Source organism: Staurois parvus, unplaced genomic scaffold (assembly GCF_062004578.1).
Source record: "Staurois parvus isolate SC_StPar_1 unplaced genomic scaffold, SC_StPar_1.0 ptg000915l, whole genome shotgun sequence".
In the NCBI taxonomy this organism is placed as follows: domain Eukaryota; kingdom Metazoa; phylum Chordata; class Amphibia; order Anura; family Ranidae; genus Staurois; species Staurois parvus.
Window position 1 is genome coordinate 91752 of NW_028318711.1, and position 15064 is coordinate 106815.

The following is a 15064-nucleotide window of genomic DNA, read 5'->3' on the forward strand; positions in this document are numbered from 1 at the left end:
GACAAGTGTGAGAGGCCCTGAAACAGGGGATAAACTCCACTCTGATGTCGGAGGCTCCGCAGAGACACAGGAGTGCAAAGCCCTGAATATGGGGTACGAGCCTAGTATCTGGTCCAGATTAATGGCAAACTGACCGGCCATGAGCTGCAGCCAAAGAGCGCGGGATGCCCTAGTGAAGCATGCTTCTCACATCCTCTAGAGCTTTGAAGGTCAGTAGCCAGGTTTTAACCTAGCAGCTCTCCCCCCACTTTGTGTCTTTTTGCCCCATGTTGGCATTGTGTCCACAGTAGCATTTGCTTTTGGTAGAGTAGGGTTTGGCCAGAAAGGTTTAGTTTGACGCAGTTGGCCAGCTTAAACATGTATTGCAATATGTGTGAACTAAAAATCTCAATGTTTATGGCAAAGTTTGCTGGAAAGGATATATAGCAGTGTGCAGAGGGTTGTTCCTGGATCTTCCCATGTCTGTGTGGAGCACAAAGGTGCCATTTTACAAATGTGACAACGGTTGCACTGTAGGCCCTAGTGGAGCTCTGACAGAGTCCTCTTTGGGCTACTTGTTGGGATTTCTTGAAGGTGAAAGTCAAGCTTTCGCCTGTAGCCTCTAGAGGTTCTCTAAAGGTTGGATGTTTCTCTGGATAATCTGTTGTAGAGAGGAGGAGAGCTTGGTACCAAAGCCAATGTCTGAGACAGGGAACCAGCTCAGCACCAGTGTCCTAGACAGTAGCGTCCGAGGCCCTGAAATAGGGGATAAACTCCTCGCTAATGTTGGAGGCTCTACAAGACAAGTGTGAGAGGCCCTGAAACAGGGGATAAACTCCACTCTGATGTCGGAGGCTCCGCAGAGACACAGGAGTGCAAAGCCCTGAATATGGGGTACGAGCCTAGTATCTGGTCCAGATTAATGGCAAACTGAGCGGCCATGAGCTGCAGCCAAAGAGCGCGGGATGCCCTAGTGAAGCATGCTTCTCACATCCTCTAGAGCTTTGAAGGTCAGTAGCCAGGTTTTAACCTAGCAGCTCTCCCCCCACTTTGTGTCTTTTTGCCCCATGTTGGCATTGTGTCCACAGTAGCATTTGCTTTTGGTAGAGTAGGGTTTGGCCAGAAAGGTTTAGTTTGACGCAGTTGGCCAGCTTAAACATGTATTGCAATATGTGTGAACTAAAAATCTCAATGTTTATGGCAAAGTTTGCTGGAAAGGATATATAGCAGTGTGCAGAGGGTTGTTCCTGGATCTTCCCATGTCTGTGTGGAGCACAAAGGTGCCATTTTACAAATGTGACAACGGTTGCACTGTAGGCCCTAGTGGAGCTCTGACAGAGTCCTCTTTGGGCTACTTGTTGGGATTTCTTGAAGGTGAAAGTCAAGCTTTCGCCTGTAGCCTCTAGAGGTTCTCTAAAGGTTGGATGTTTCTCTGGATAATCTGTTGTAGAGAGGAGGAGAGCTTGGTACCAAAGCCAATGTCTGAGACAGGGAACCAGCTCAGCACCAGTGTCCTAGACAGTAGCGTCCGAGGCCCTGAAATAGGGGATGAACTCCTCGCTAATGTTGGAGGCTCTACAAGACAAGTGTGAGAGGCCCTGAAACAGGGGATAAACTCCACTCTGATGTCGGAGGCTCCGCAGAGACACAGGAGTGCAAAGCCCTGAATATGGGGTACGAGCCTAGTATCTGGTCCAGATTAATGGCAAACTGACCGGCCATGAGCTGCAGCCAAAGAGCGCGGGATGCCCTAGTGAAGCATGCTTCTCACATCCTCTAGAGCTTTGAAGGTCAGTAGCCAGGTTTTAACCTAGCAGCTCTCCCCCCACTTTGTGTCTTTTTGCCCCATGTTGGCATTGTGTCCACAGTAGCATTTGCTTTTGGTAGAGTAGGGTTTTGCCAGAAAGGTTTAGTTTGACGCAGTTGGCCAGCTTAAACATGTATTGCAATATGTGTGAACTAAAAATCTCAATGTTTATGGCAAAGTTTGCTGGAAAGGATATATAGCAGTGTGCAGAGGGTTGTTCCTGGATCTTCCCATGTCTGTGTGGAGCACAAAGGTGCCATTTTACAAATGTGACAACGGTTGCACTGTAGGCCCTAGTGGAGCTCTGACAGAGTCCTCTTTGGGCTACTTGTTGGGATTTCTTGAAGGTGAAAGTCAAGCTTTCGCCTGTAGCCTCTAGAGGTTCTCTAAAGGTTGGATGTTTCTCTGGATAATCTGTTGTAGAGAGGAGGAGAGCTTGGTACCAAAGCCAATGTCTGAGACAGGGAACCAGCTCAGCACCAGTGTCCTAGACAGTAGCGTCCTAGGCCCTGAAATAGGGGATGAACTCCTCGCTAATGTTGGAGGCTCTACAAGACAAGTATGAGAGGCCCTGAAACAGGGGATAAACTCCACTCTGATGTCGGAGGCTCCGCAGAGACACAGGAGTGCAAAGCCCTGAATATGGGGTACGAGCCTAGTATCTGGTCCAGATTAATGGCAAAATGACCGGCCATGAGCTGCAGCCAAAGAGCGCGGGATGCCCTAGTGAAGCATGCTTCTCACATCCTCTAGAGCTTTGAAGGTCAGTAGCCAGGTTTTAACCTAGCAGCTCTCCCCCCACTTTGTGTCTTTTTGCCCCATGTTGGCATTGTGTCCACAGTAGCATTTGCTTTTGGTAGAGTAGGGTTTGGCCAGAAAGGTTTAGTTTGACGCAGTTGGCCAGCTTAAACATGTATTGCAATATGTGTGAACTAAAAATCTCAATGTTTATGGCAAAGTTTGCTGGAAAGGATATATAGCAGTGTGCAGAGGGTTGTTCCTGGATCTTCCCATGTCTGTGTGGAGCACAAAGGTGCCATTTTACAAATGTGACAACGGTTGCACTGTAGGCCCTAGTGGAGCTCTGACAGAGTCCTCTTTGGGCTACTTGTTGGGATTTCTTGAAGGTGAAAGTCAAGCTTTCGCCTGTAGCCTCTAGAGGTTCTCTAAAGGTTGGATGTTTCTCTGGATAATCTGTTGTAGAGAGGAGGAGAGCTTGGTACCAAAGCCAATGTCTGAGACAGGGAACCAGCTCAGCACCAGTGTCCTAGACAGTAGCGTCCGAGGCCCTGAAATAGGGGATAAACTCCTCGCTAATGTTGGAGGCTCTACAAGACAAGTGTGAGAGGCCCTGAAACAGGGGATAAACTCCACTCTGATGTCGGAGGCTCCGCAGAGACACAGGAGTGCAAAGCCCTGAATATGGGGTACGAGCCTAGTATCTGGTCCAGATTAATGGCAAACTGAGCGGCCATGAGCTGCAGCCAAAGAGCGCGGGATGCCCTAGTGAAGCATGCTTCTCACATCCTCTAGAGCTTTGAAGGTCAGTAGCCAGGTTTTAACCTAGCAGCTCTCCCCCCACTTTGTGTCTTTTTGCCCCATGTTGGCATTGTGTCCACAGTAGCATTTGCTTTTGGTAGAGTAGGGTTTGGCCAGAAAGGTTTAGTTTGACGCAGTTGGCCAGCTTAAACATGTATTGCAATATGTGTGAACTAAAAATCTCAATGTTTATGGCAAAGTTTGCTGGAAAGGATATATAGCAGTGTGCAGAGGGTTGTTCCTGGATCTTCCCATGTCTGTGTGGAGCACAAAGGTGCCATTTTACAAATGTGACAACGGTTGCACTGTAGGCCCTAGTGGAGCTCTGACAGAGTCCTCTTTGGGCTACTTGTTGGGATTTCTTGAAGGTGAAAGTCAAGCTTTTGCCTGTAGCCTCTAGAGGTTCTCTAAAGGTTGGATGTTTCTCTGGATAATCTGTTGTAGAGAGGAGGAGAGCTTGGTACCAAAGCCAATGTCTGAGACAGGGAACCAGCTCAGCACCAGTGTCCTAGACAGTAGCGTCCTAGGCCCTGAAATAGGGGATGAACTCCTCGCTAATGTTGGAGGCTCTACAAGACAAGTGTGAGAGGCCCTGAAACAGGGGATAAACTCCACTCTGATGTCGGAGGCTCCGCAGAGACACAGGAGTGCAAAGCCCTGAATATGGGGTACGAGCCTAGTATCTGGTCCAGATTAATGGCAAACTGACCGGCCATGAGCTGCAGCCAAAGAGCGCGGGATGCCCTAGTGAAGCATGCTTCTCACATCCTCTAGAGCTTTGAAGGTCAGTAGCCAGGTTTTAACCTAGCAGCTCTCCCCCCACTTTGTGTCTTTTTGCCCCATGTTGGCATTGTGTCCACAGTAGCATTTGCTTTTGGTAGAGTAGGGTTTGGCCAGAAAGGTTTAGTTTGACGCAGTTGGCCAGCTTAAACATGTATTGCAATATGTGTGAACTAAAAATCTCAATGTTTATGGCAAAGTTTGCTGGAAAGGATATATAGCAGTGTGCAGAGGGTTGTTCCTGGATCTTCCCATGTCTGTGTGGAGCACAAAGGTGCCATTTTACAAATGTGACAACGGTTGCACTTTAGGCCCTAGTGGAGCTCTGACAGAGTCCTCTTTGGGCTACTTGTTGGGATTTCTTGAAGGTGAAAGTCAAGCTTTCGCCTGTAGCCTCTAGAGGTTCTCTAAAGGTTGGATGTTTCTCTGGATAATCTGTTGTAGAGAGGAGGAGAGCTTGGTACCAAAGCCAATGTCTGAGACAGGGAACCAGCTCAGCACCAGTGTCCTAGACAGTAGCGTCCGAGGCCCTGAAATAGGGGATGAACTCCACGCTAATGTTGGAGGCTCTACAAGACAAGTGTGAGAGGCCCTGAAACAGGGGATAAACTCCACTCTGATGTCGGAGGCTCCGCAGAGACACAGGAGTGCAAAGCCCTGAATATGGGGTACGAGCCTAGTATCTGGTCCAGATTAATGGCAAACTGACCGGCCATGAGCTGCAGCCAAAGAGCGCGGGATGCCCTAGTGAAGCATGCTTCTCACATCCTCTAGAGCTTTGAAGGTCAGTAGCCAGGTTTTAACCTAGCAGCTCTCCCCCCACTTTGTGTCTTTTTGCCCCATGTTGGCATTGTGTCCACAGTAGCATTTGCTTTTGGTAGAGTAGGGTTTGGCCAGAAAGGTTTAGTTTGACGCAGTTGGCCAGCTTAAACATGTATTGCAATATGTGTGAACTAAAAATCTCAATGTTTATGGCAAAGTTTGCTGGAAAGGATATATAGCAGTGTGCAGAGGGTTGTTCCTGGATCTTCCCATGTCTGTGTGGAGCACAAAGGTGCCATTTTACAAATGTGACAACGGTTGCACTGTAGGCCCTAGTGGAGCTCTGACAGAGTCCTCTTTGGGCTACTTGTTGGGATTTCTTGAAGGTGAAAGTCAAGCTTTCGCCTGTAGCCTCTAGAGGTTCTCTAAAGGTTGGATGTTTCTCTGGATAATCTGTTGTAGAGAGGAGGAGAGCTTGGTACCAAAGCCAATGTCTGAGACAGGGAACCAGCTCAGCACCAGTGTCCTAGACAGTAGCGTCCGAGGCCCTGAAATAGGGGATAAACTCCTCGCTAATGTTGGAGGCTCTACAAGACAAGTGTGAGAGGCCCTGAAACAGGGGATAAACTCCACTCTGATGTCGGAGGCTCCGCAGAGATACAGGAGTGCAAAGCCCTGAATATGGGGTACGAGCCTAGTATCTGGTCCAGATTAATGGCAAACTGACCGGCCATGAGCTGCAGCCAAAGAGCGCGGGATGCCCTAGTGAAGCATGCTTCTCACATCCTCTAGAGCTTTGAAGGTCAGTAGCCAGGTTTTAACCTAGCAGCTCTCCCCCCACTTTGTGTCTTTTTGCCCCATGTTGGCATTGTGTCCACAGTAGCATTTGCTTTTGGTAGAGTAGGGTTTGGCCAGAAAGGTTTAGTTTGATGCAGTTGGCCAGCTTAAACATGTATTGCAATATGTGTGAACTAAAAATCTCAATGTTTATGGCAAAGTTTGCTGGAAAGGATATATAGCAGTGTGCAGAGGATTGTTCCTGGATCTTCCCATGTCTGTGTGGAGCACAAAGGTGCCATTTTACAAATGTGACAACGGTTGCACTGTAGGCCCTAGTGGAGCTCTGACAGAGTCCTCTTTGGGCTACTTGTTGGGATTTCTTGAAGGTGAAAGTCAAGCTTTCGCCTGTAGCCTCTAGAGGTTCTCTAAAGGTTGGATGTTTCTCTGGATAATCTGTTGTAGAGAGGAGGAGAGCTTGGTACCAAAGCCAATGTCTGAGACAGGGAACCAGCTCAGCACCAGTGTCCTAGACAGTAGCGTCCGAGGCCCTGAAATAGGGGATGAACTCCTCGCTAATGTTGGAGGCTCTACAAGACAAGTGTGAGAGGCCCTGAAACAGGGGATAAACTCCACTCTGATGTCGGAGGCTCCGCAGAGACACAGGAGTGCAAAGCCCTGAATATGGGGTACGAGCCTAGTATCTGGTCCAGATTAATGGCAAACTGACCGGCCATGAGCTGCAGCCAAAGAGCGCGGGATGCCCTAGTGAAGCATGCTTCTCACATCCTCTAGAGCTTTGAAGGTCAGTAGCCAGGTTTTAACCTAGCAGCTCTCCCCCCACTTTGTGTCTTTTTGCCCCATGTTGGCATTGTGTCCACAGTAGCATTTGCTTTTGGTAGAGTAGGGTTTGGCCAGAAAGGTTTACTTTGACGCAGTTGGCCAGCTTAAACATGTATTGCAATATGTGTGAACTAAAAATCTCAATGTTTATGGCAAAGTTTGCTGGAAAGGATATATAGCAGTGTGCAGAGGGTTGTTCCTGGATCTTCCCATGTCTGTGTGGAGCACAAAGGTGCCATTTTACAAATGTGACAACGGTTGCACTTTAGGCCCTAGTGGAGCTCTGACAGAGTCCTCTTTGGGCTACTTGTTGGGATTTCTTGAAGGTGAAAGTCAAGCTTTCGCCTGTAGCCTCTAGAGGTTCTCTAAAGGTTGGATGTTTCTCTGGATAATCTGTTGTAGAGAGGAGGAGAGCTTGGTACCAAAGCCAATGTCTGAGACAGGGAACCAGCTCAGCACCAGTGTCCTAGACAGTAGCGTCCGAGGCCCTGAAATAGGGGATGAACTCCACGCTAATGTTGGAGGCTCTACAAGACAAGTGTGAGAGGCCCTGAAACAGGGGATAAACTCCACTCTGATGTCGGAGGCTCCGCAGAGACACAGGAGTGCAAAGCCCTGAATATGGGGTACGAGCCTAGTATCTGGTCCAGATTAATGGCAAACTGACCGGCCATGAGCTGCAGCCAAAGAGCGCGGGATGCCCTAGTGAAGCATGCTTCTCACATCCTCTAGAGCTTTGAAGGTCAGTAGCCAGGTTTTAACCTAGCAGCTCTCCCCCCACTTTGTGTCTTTTTGCCCCATGTTGGCATTGTGTCCACAGTAGCATTTGCTTTTGGTAGAGTAGGGTTTGGCCAGAAAGGTTTAGTTTGACGCAGTTGGCCAGCTTAAACATGTATTGCAATATGTGTGAACTAAAAATCTCAATGTTTATGGCAAAGTTTGCTGGAAAGGATATATAGCAGTGTGCAGAGGGTTGTTCCTGGATCTTCCCATGTCTGTGTGGAGCACAAAGGTGCCATTTTACAAATGTGACAACGGTTGCACTGTAGGCCCTAGTGGAGCTCTGACAGAGTCCTCTTTGGGCTACTTGTTGGGATTTCTTGAAGGTGAAAGTCAAGCTTTCGCCTGTAGCCTCTAGAGGTTCTCTAAAGGTTGGATGTTTCTCTGGATAATCTGTTGTAGAGAGGAGGAGAGCTTGGTACCAAAGCCAATGTCTGAGACAGGGAACCAGCTCAGCACCAGTGTCCTAGACAGTAGCGTCCGAGGCCCTGAAATAGGGGATGAACTCCTCGCTAATGTTGGAGGCTCTACAAGACAAGTGTGAGAGGCCCTGAAACAGGGGATAAACTCCACTCTGATGTCGGAGGCTCCGCAGAGACACAGGAGTGCAAAGCCCTGAATATGGGGTACGAGCCTAGTATCTGGTCCAGATTAATGGCAAACTGAGCGGCCATGAGCTGCAGCCAAAGAGCGCGGGATGCCCTAGTGAAGCATGCTTCTCACATCCTCTAGAGCTTTGAAGGTCAGTAGCCAGGTTTTAACCTAGCAGCTCTCCCCCCACTTTGTGTCTTTTTGCCCCATGTTGGCATTGTGTCCACAGTAGCATTTGCTTTTGGTAGAGTAGGGTTTGGCCAGAAAGGTTTAGTTTGACGCAGTTGGCCAGCTTAAACATGTATTGCAATATGTGTGAACTAAAAATCTCAATGTTTATGGCAAAGTTTGCTGGAAAGGATATATAGCAGTGTGCAGTGGGTTGTTCCTGGATCTTCCCATGTCTGTGTGGAGCACAAAGGTGCCATTTTACAAATGTGACAACGGTTGCACTGTAGGCCCTAGTGGAGCTCTGACAGAGTCCTCTTTGGGCTACTTGTTGGGATTTCTTGAAGGTGAAAGTCAAGCTTTCGCCTGTAGCCTCTAGAGGTTCTCTAAAGGTTGGATGTTTCTCTGGATAATCTGTTGTAGAGAGGAGGAGAGCTTGGTACCAAAGCCAATGTCTGAGACAGGGAACCAGCTCAGCACCAGTGTCCTAGACAGTAGCGTCCGAGGCCCTGAAATAGGGGATGAACTCCTCGCTAATGTTGGAGGCTCTACAAGACAAGTGTGAGAGGCCCTGAAACAGGGGATAAACTCCACTCTGATGTCGGAGGCTCCGCAGAGACACAGGAGTGCAAAGCCCTGAATATGGGGTACGAGCCTAGTATCTGGTCCAGATTAATGGCAAACTGACCGGCCATGAGCTGCAGCCAAAGAGCGCGGGATGCCCTAGTGAAGCATGCTTCTCACATCCTCTAGAGCTTTGAAGGTCAGTAGCCAGGTTTTAACCTAGCAGCTCTCCCCCCACTTTGTGTCTTTTTGCCCCATGTTGGCATTGTGTCCACAGTAGCATTTGCTTTTGGTAGAGTAGGGTTTGGCCAGAAAGGTTTACTTTGAGGCAGTTGGCCAGCTTAAACATGTATTGCAATATGTGTGAACTAAAAATCTCTATGTTTATGGCAAAGTTTGCTGGAAAGGATATATAGCAGTGTGCAGAGGGTTGTTCCTGGATCTTCCCATGTCTGTGTGGAGCACAAAGGTGCCATTTTACAAATGTGACAACGGTTGCACTGTAGGCCCTAGTGGAGCTCTGACAGAGTCCTCTTTGGGCTACTTGTTGGGATTTCTTGAAGGTGAAAGTCAAGCTTTCGCCTGTAGCCTCTAGAGGTTCTCTAAAGGTTGGATGTTTCTCTGGATAATGTGTTCTAGAGAGGAGGAGAGCTTGGTACCAAAGCCAATGTCTGAGACAGGGAACCAGCTCAGCACCAGTGTCCTAGACAGTAGCGTCCGAGGCCCTGAAATAGGGGATGAACTCCACGCTAATGTTGGAGGCTCTACAAGACAAGTGTGAGAGGCCCTTAAACAGGGGATAAACTCCACTCTAATGTCGGAGGCTCCGCAGAGACACAGGAGTGCAAAGCCCTGAATATGAGGTACGAGCCTAGTATCTGGTCCAGATTAATGGCAAACTGACCGGCCATGAGCTGCAGCCAAAGAGCGCGGGACACCTCCAGCACTGGTGCAGGGGGGACACCTCCAGTACTGGGGCAGGGGGGACACCTCCAGCACTGGGGCAGGGGGGACACCTCCAATACTCGGACAGTGGGGACACCTGCAGCACTGGGGCAGGGGGGACACCTCCAATACTCGGACAGTGGGCACACAACCAGCACTGGGGCAGGGGGGACACCTCCAGCGTTGGGGCAGGGGGGACACCTCCAATACTCGGACAGTGGGGACACCTCCAGCACTGGGGCAGGGGGGACACCTCCAGCACTGGGGCAGGGGGGACACCTCCAATACTCGGACAGTGGGGACACCTCCAGCACTGGGGCAGAGGGGGCACCTCCAATACTCGGACAGTGGGGACACCTCCAGCACTGGGGCAGAGGGGACACCTCCAATACTTGGACAGTGGGGACACCTCCAGCACTGGGGCAGGGGGGACACCTCCAATACTCGGACAGTGGGGAAATCTCCAGCACTTGGGCAGGGGGGACACCTCCAGCATGGGGGATACCTCCAGCACTGGGGCAGGGGGGACACCTCCAAAACTCGGACAGTGGGGAAATCTATAGCACTGGGGCAGGGGGGGCACCTGACACCTCCAGCAGGGGGGATACCTCCAGCACTGGGGCTGGGGGGGCTACCTTTAATACCAGGGGCCACTCCAGTACTGGGGGGGGGGGGGCAGCGGCCACCTCCAATGCTGCAAAAGGGGTGGACACTGCCAAATCCAGGACAGAGGGGATACCTTCAATATGGGGAAAGAGGGGACATCTTCAAAACTGGGAAGGGGGGGGGGGACATGGAACATCTGACAGCTCTAATACCAGGACACATCCAATACCAGGGGCCACCTCTCCAGTACACCAGGATGGGGGGGACACTTGACACCTTCACAACCAGTACAGGAGGCAGGTCCCCTCCAGTACACGGGGGCGATATTGGACACCTGAGATAATAGGACAAGGAGAACATCTCCAATACCAGGGTGGAGGGGGACCTGACTTCTCTTAATACTGCAATGGTGGGGAGGTGGAGGAACATCCAACACCAGGGAGACAACACTTCCAGTACTGGGATGGAGGGGACACCTCCAATACTGGGGCAGGGTAGAAAAGTGATAACTCTAATACCAGGGGGATACCACCATTATTGGGACGGGGGCATCTGATACATCCAGTAATGGAATGGGGGAGGGGGCGGTATTTTAAATATCACAGAGACACTGCCATTTCTTGGGTGGGAGGTTCCCCACCAATACCTGGATGGGGGTACACCACCAATACCAGGAACTCTCTAACACCAGGGAGACACCTCCAGTACTAGGATGGAGGGGACACCTAACACTAGGGGCACACTTCTAATACTAGGATCCCTCCCAACACCAGGGAGACACCTCCAATACAAGGACAAATGGGACACTGCCAACACCAGGACAAGGGGTAGGGACACCTGACACCTCCAGTACCTGGATACGGGGTAATATCTGACATCTCCAATACAAAGGGGACCCCTATAGGACTGCTACTAATGATTGTTTTCATAATCGATTAGTTGGCCAATTATTGCTTTGATTAATCAGATAAAAAAAAAACCTTGACAAAAGTGTGGTGTATAATTTAGTTAGTATGTAAAGTTTAAAATAGACAATTTCTTGGATATCAATATGCAGTGGTAAATATAAATAACCAGCTATGTGGTTAAGGAACAAGATATCTTATCCACTCTGAGAATGACAGAAGAGACTTATATACTATTAGAGGTTGAATCTGGTACATATCAGACTCCATTTTTATTTAACCACTTCAAGTCCGGACACTTTTGCCTCCTTCCTGTCCAGGCCAATTTTCAGCTTTCAGCGCTATCATATTTTGAATGACAATTGCGTGGTCATGCAACACTGTACCCATATGAATGTTTTTTAGCATTTTTTTGAGACCAATAAAGCTTTATTTTGGTGGTATTTATTCACCACTGGGATTTTTTTTGTTTTGCTATGTAAATGAAAAAGTCCACAAATTTTGAGTGTTTTTCTTATAAAATTTTTCAAATAAATATTTCATCATAAATCTTGGCCAAAATTTATTTTGTTATCTTTTTAGTAAAAAAAAATGCCAAATTAGTTTATAACCAAAAATTATCATTTTAAAAAATTTTTACATTTTATTATTTTTTTTTTTTTTACATACTGTCACTCTAGCAGTACAGTGTCACCATGGTGACACTGTACTACTTGTGGGGGATGATTTTTTATTTTCTTGTTTACACTGATTGCTTTTATACCCATAAAGGCTGTAAAAGCAATCATTTCTCCTTCTCTCTGACTACATTCTTGCATCCATTGAGAACTACTGTGTGAGCTGTGATTGGTCCCAGCTTGTCACATGGTACAAGGCTGTTCACAACAGCCTTGTACCATGTGATCTCTGTGATCATTCACAGATTTCACACGTAGTAAGCAATGATGTCAGAAGTGACATCTTACTTACTCCTAGATTGTTAGCTCCGTGGAGCAGTGCCCTCGAACCCCTCGTGTATTGTATTGTTACTGTACCCCACTAAAATGTACAGCGCTGAGCAAACTCTTAGCGCTATATAAATACTGTATAGTAATAATTCTTTGCATGTGATCACTGATTGGCCAATCAGTGATCACATGATTGGGACCTCACACAGAGGTTCTGTATGACGATCGGTGTTTCACTGTGTCCGGAGGACACAGCGGGCACCGGATCGTGGTGCTGTGCGATCCCAGGGAGCGCGCAAAAGCAGGGGGCGGGGAGGCCGTTTATAACCGGCCACTCGACCTTGCACTGCCACAGTCCGGCCATTTATATACAACAGTGATCCTTAGTAGTGCCTGCTGAGCTCAATGTGGTGAAATTCCTGCTGCAGCATGTGTACTTCCCTGACTGCTGCCCTCCCAGCTAAAGGGGGAACAGTTGAGGGGTGGTAAAAATTTGACTCAACCGTAGCATTCCCCAACCCCCCCAGTGTAAATACACCATTACCACACCAGTGCAGCCAGTCAGTGTCCCTGAACATCGCTATGTCACATCTGCCCCAGTGTTGACGTAAGGTTTTGTTCACAAGGGGCTTATCGATGCATACCTTGTGCAAGGGCCATGTTTACCTGCACAGGTGCTCTGTGCATCCCATGCAGGCAGTCACATTGATTATTGGGACACAACAGCTGCATGGACACAGCCGCTTTTCCCAATCCAACATCAGTGCAGGTGCATGTCCCCGAAATCACTGTCTGCATTTGGGGCTGTACACCTGCAAGGATGTCAGACTGGGGGCAGGAGTTCTGTGCATCCCCATGCAGGCAGTCCTATTCGTTTGGGCGTTTCTGCTGTCCTTGTGCTCCAGGGCCTACATAAATGAGAGAGGTAGTGAGGAAATGAGATGCCTAATTTACACCCTTATAAAGCTTGAAGGTTCTACTTTGATTTTGGGCCCCCCCCCCCCCCCATGTGGGTAAGTTGTGAAAACGTCTCATGCATGTGCTATCCCCATACTAAGGAGGAGAAGCAGAATGTGTTGAGGTGTAATTGTAAGTGTGCCCATGCTGCTTATGTGAAAAAACTTTTTAAAATGACAACTTGGGGAAATGTTTTTTTTTTTTGTTTTGTTTTGTTTTTTTTCTTTCATTTTCTGAACAATTACAACTTCAAAAATGTTACTATGCCTCTTACTAAATACCTTGGACTGTCTGATTTAAAATTTAAAAAAAAGGGTAATTTGGGGGGTATTTGTACTGTCCTAGCATTTTAGGGCCTCAAGAAATGAGTTGGGCAGTCAGTACATCAGAATTGATCATTTTATGGATATACAGTATATACCATAGTTTGTATGTAGTAGAATGTATTTTGGCCCACATTTATGAAGAAATATTATTGGCAAAACTTTACAGACCGGAAATGAAGAAATGGCAAAACTTTTTTCCATTTTATATAGTGCAAAAAACAAAACAAAAAAAACAGTTGTGACTAAATGACTTAATACCACCAAAAGAAAGCTCTATCTGTCTCACAGATTGATATAAATTTCATATGGGTACAGTGTTGCATGACTGAGTAATTGTCATTCAAAGTACGACAGCGCTGAAATCTGACAAATGGCCTGGGCAGGAAGGGGGTGAAACAGTCTGGTGTTCAAGCAGATAAAAAGTGTAACGTTTTGTATCTATAGTTGCTGCACTAAGCAAGAAAACTGTAAGATATAGAAACACAATTTATTTCCTACTGTAGCAAACCACTGGGCTGATTATTTTAAGTGACTTCTTATTTCTTTGCAGTTTTTTGGGAATATGGCTGCTAATCCTGAAAACGCTCAACTCTTGCCTTTACTAGAAACCTTGGAAGACACATCTACCTCACATACAGAACAGACAGATGCTTATCTTGCAATTGCAAAGTGAGTACAATTGCATTTTGGAGCTAGAAACATTCCAGATTGTTGCGGTGCAGAATATTGCAGTGGATGCAGGAATTGATTTACTAAGAAATACCTAGCCAATAAATGTTAGTGAACAAGGGGAGCTGTTTTCACTCAATACCAACTTTTCTAGTTGAACAGCCTATTCTTAAAGTGCATCTAAGCCACAAAAAAATGAATATATTGCAGCTTTCTAGTCCTTAGATGTGGTGGCTGCACTAGTTTTCTTCCTTTATTTTTTCCCCTGATGATCCTCCAGTAACAAAACTGCCGTAGGATGACAATGCCTACTCTTCCTTTTGTATCAGCAGAAACAAGACAGGACAACAGAATGCTGTCCTTCTCTTATTGTACATACCGGAGGGGAGTGCTTCTGTACACCTTAGAGATAATAGTTAGCAGAGTGCACAGTAAGTTATCAGCTCACGAGATTTCTAACAAGATCAACAGGTATTTTTTGCACTTATCAAGCAGATATAACAAAACCCTTTCAGGCTGAATTCACACTAGAGCGGACAGCTGCCAGAGTGCTTTACCTCTTTGGCAAGCAAATTCAGCTAAAACAACCCCATGGTGTATAATCTTCCATTCTGATCTTTAGAACTATTTAGTGGTGAATATTCCTTCAAGTAGAAATTATATTCCACAATAAAATATTTAGGGTAATGTATATCAGTTTGTGTGTAATAATTTGACATTTGTCCTCCTTTGTAGCCGTCTTAGTGGAGAAGATGGGAAAGTTTTCAATGTCTTGGTTGGAAAGCAGTTCTCTCGTCTCTTTGAAGTTTTTAAGGTGAGAAGGATAAAAGTCTTACCTTTTGTGTATGATTTATCTTAACATAAAATGTGTGATTATTGGGGATGAGCGATTAAAGCTGATCTCCAGGTTTTAGCGAACTTTGAATAGTTTGGACCAAGCTAGTCCAAATGTACTGTTTACATCATTAACAGATGCAGCACCTCTATAAACTGTATGTAGCATCAGCTACATATGCGTTGCTGTGTTCAGGCTATGGGACTATGAATGAATACAAAGGTTCCTCAGGCTGAGGTGGAGACTGTGAGGGCACCCAACCGCCTGTGAATGGCTGAGCAGCA

The 15064-nt window shown here is 47.2% G+C and overlaps 1 long non-coding RNA gene across 1 annotated transcript in view; it reads left to right on the forward strand.

Moving 5' to 3' along the window:
• LOC149442076 (uncharacterized) overlaps positions 1-13945 on the forward strand; it is a 40067-nt gene extending 26122 nt beyond the window's left edge. The window contains exon 2 of the long non-coding RNA XR_016307237.1: positions 13827-13945. This is a non-coding gene — a long non-coding RNA (uncharacterized LOC149442076). The remainder of the gene's footprint in view (positions 1-13826) is intronic.
• The last annotated feature ends 1119 nt before the right edge of the window (positions 13946-15064 follow it).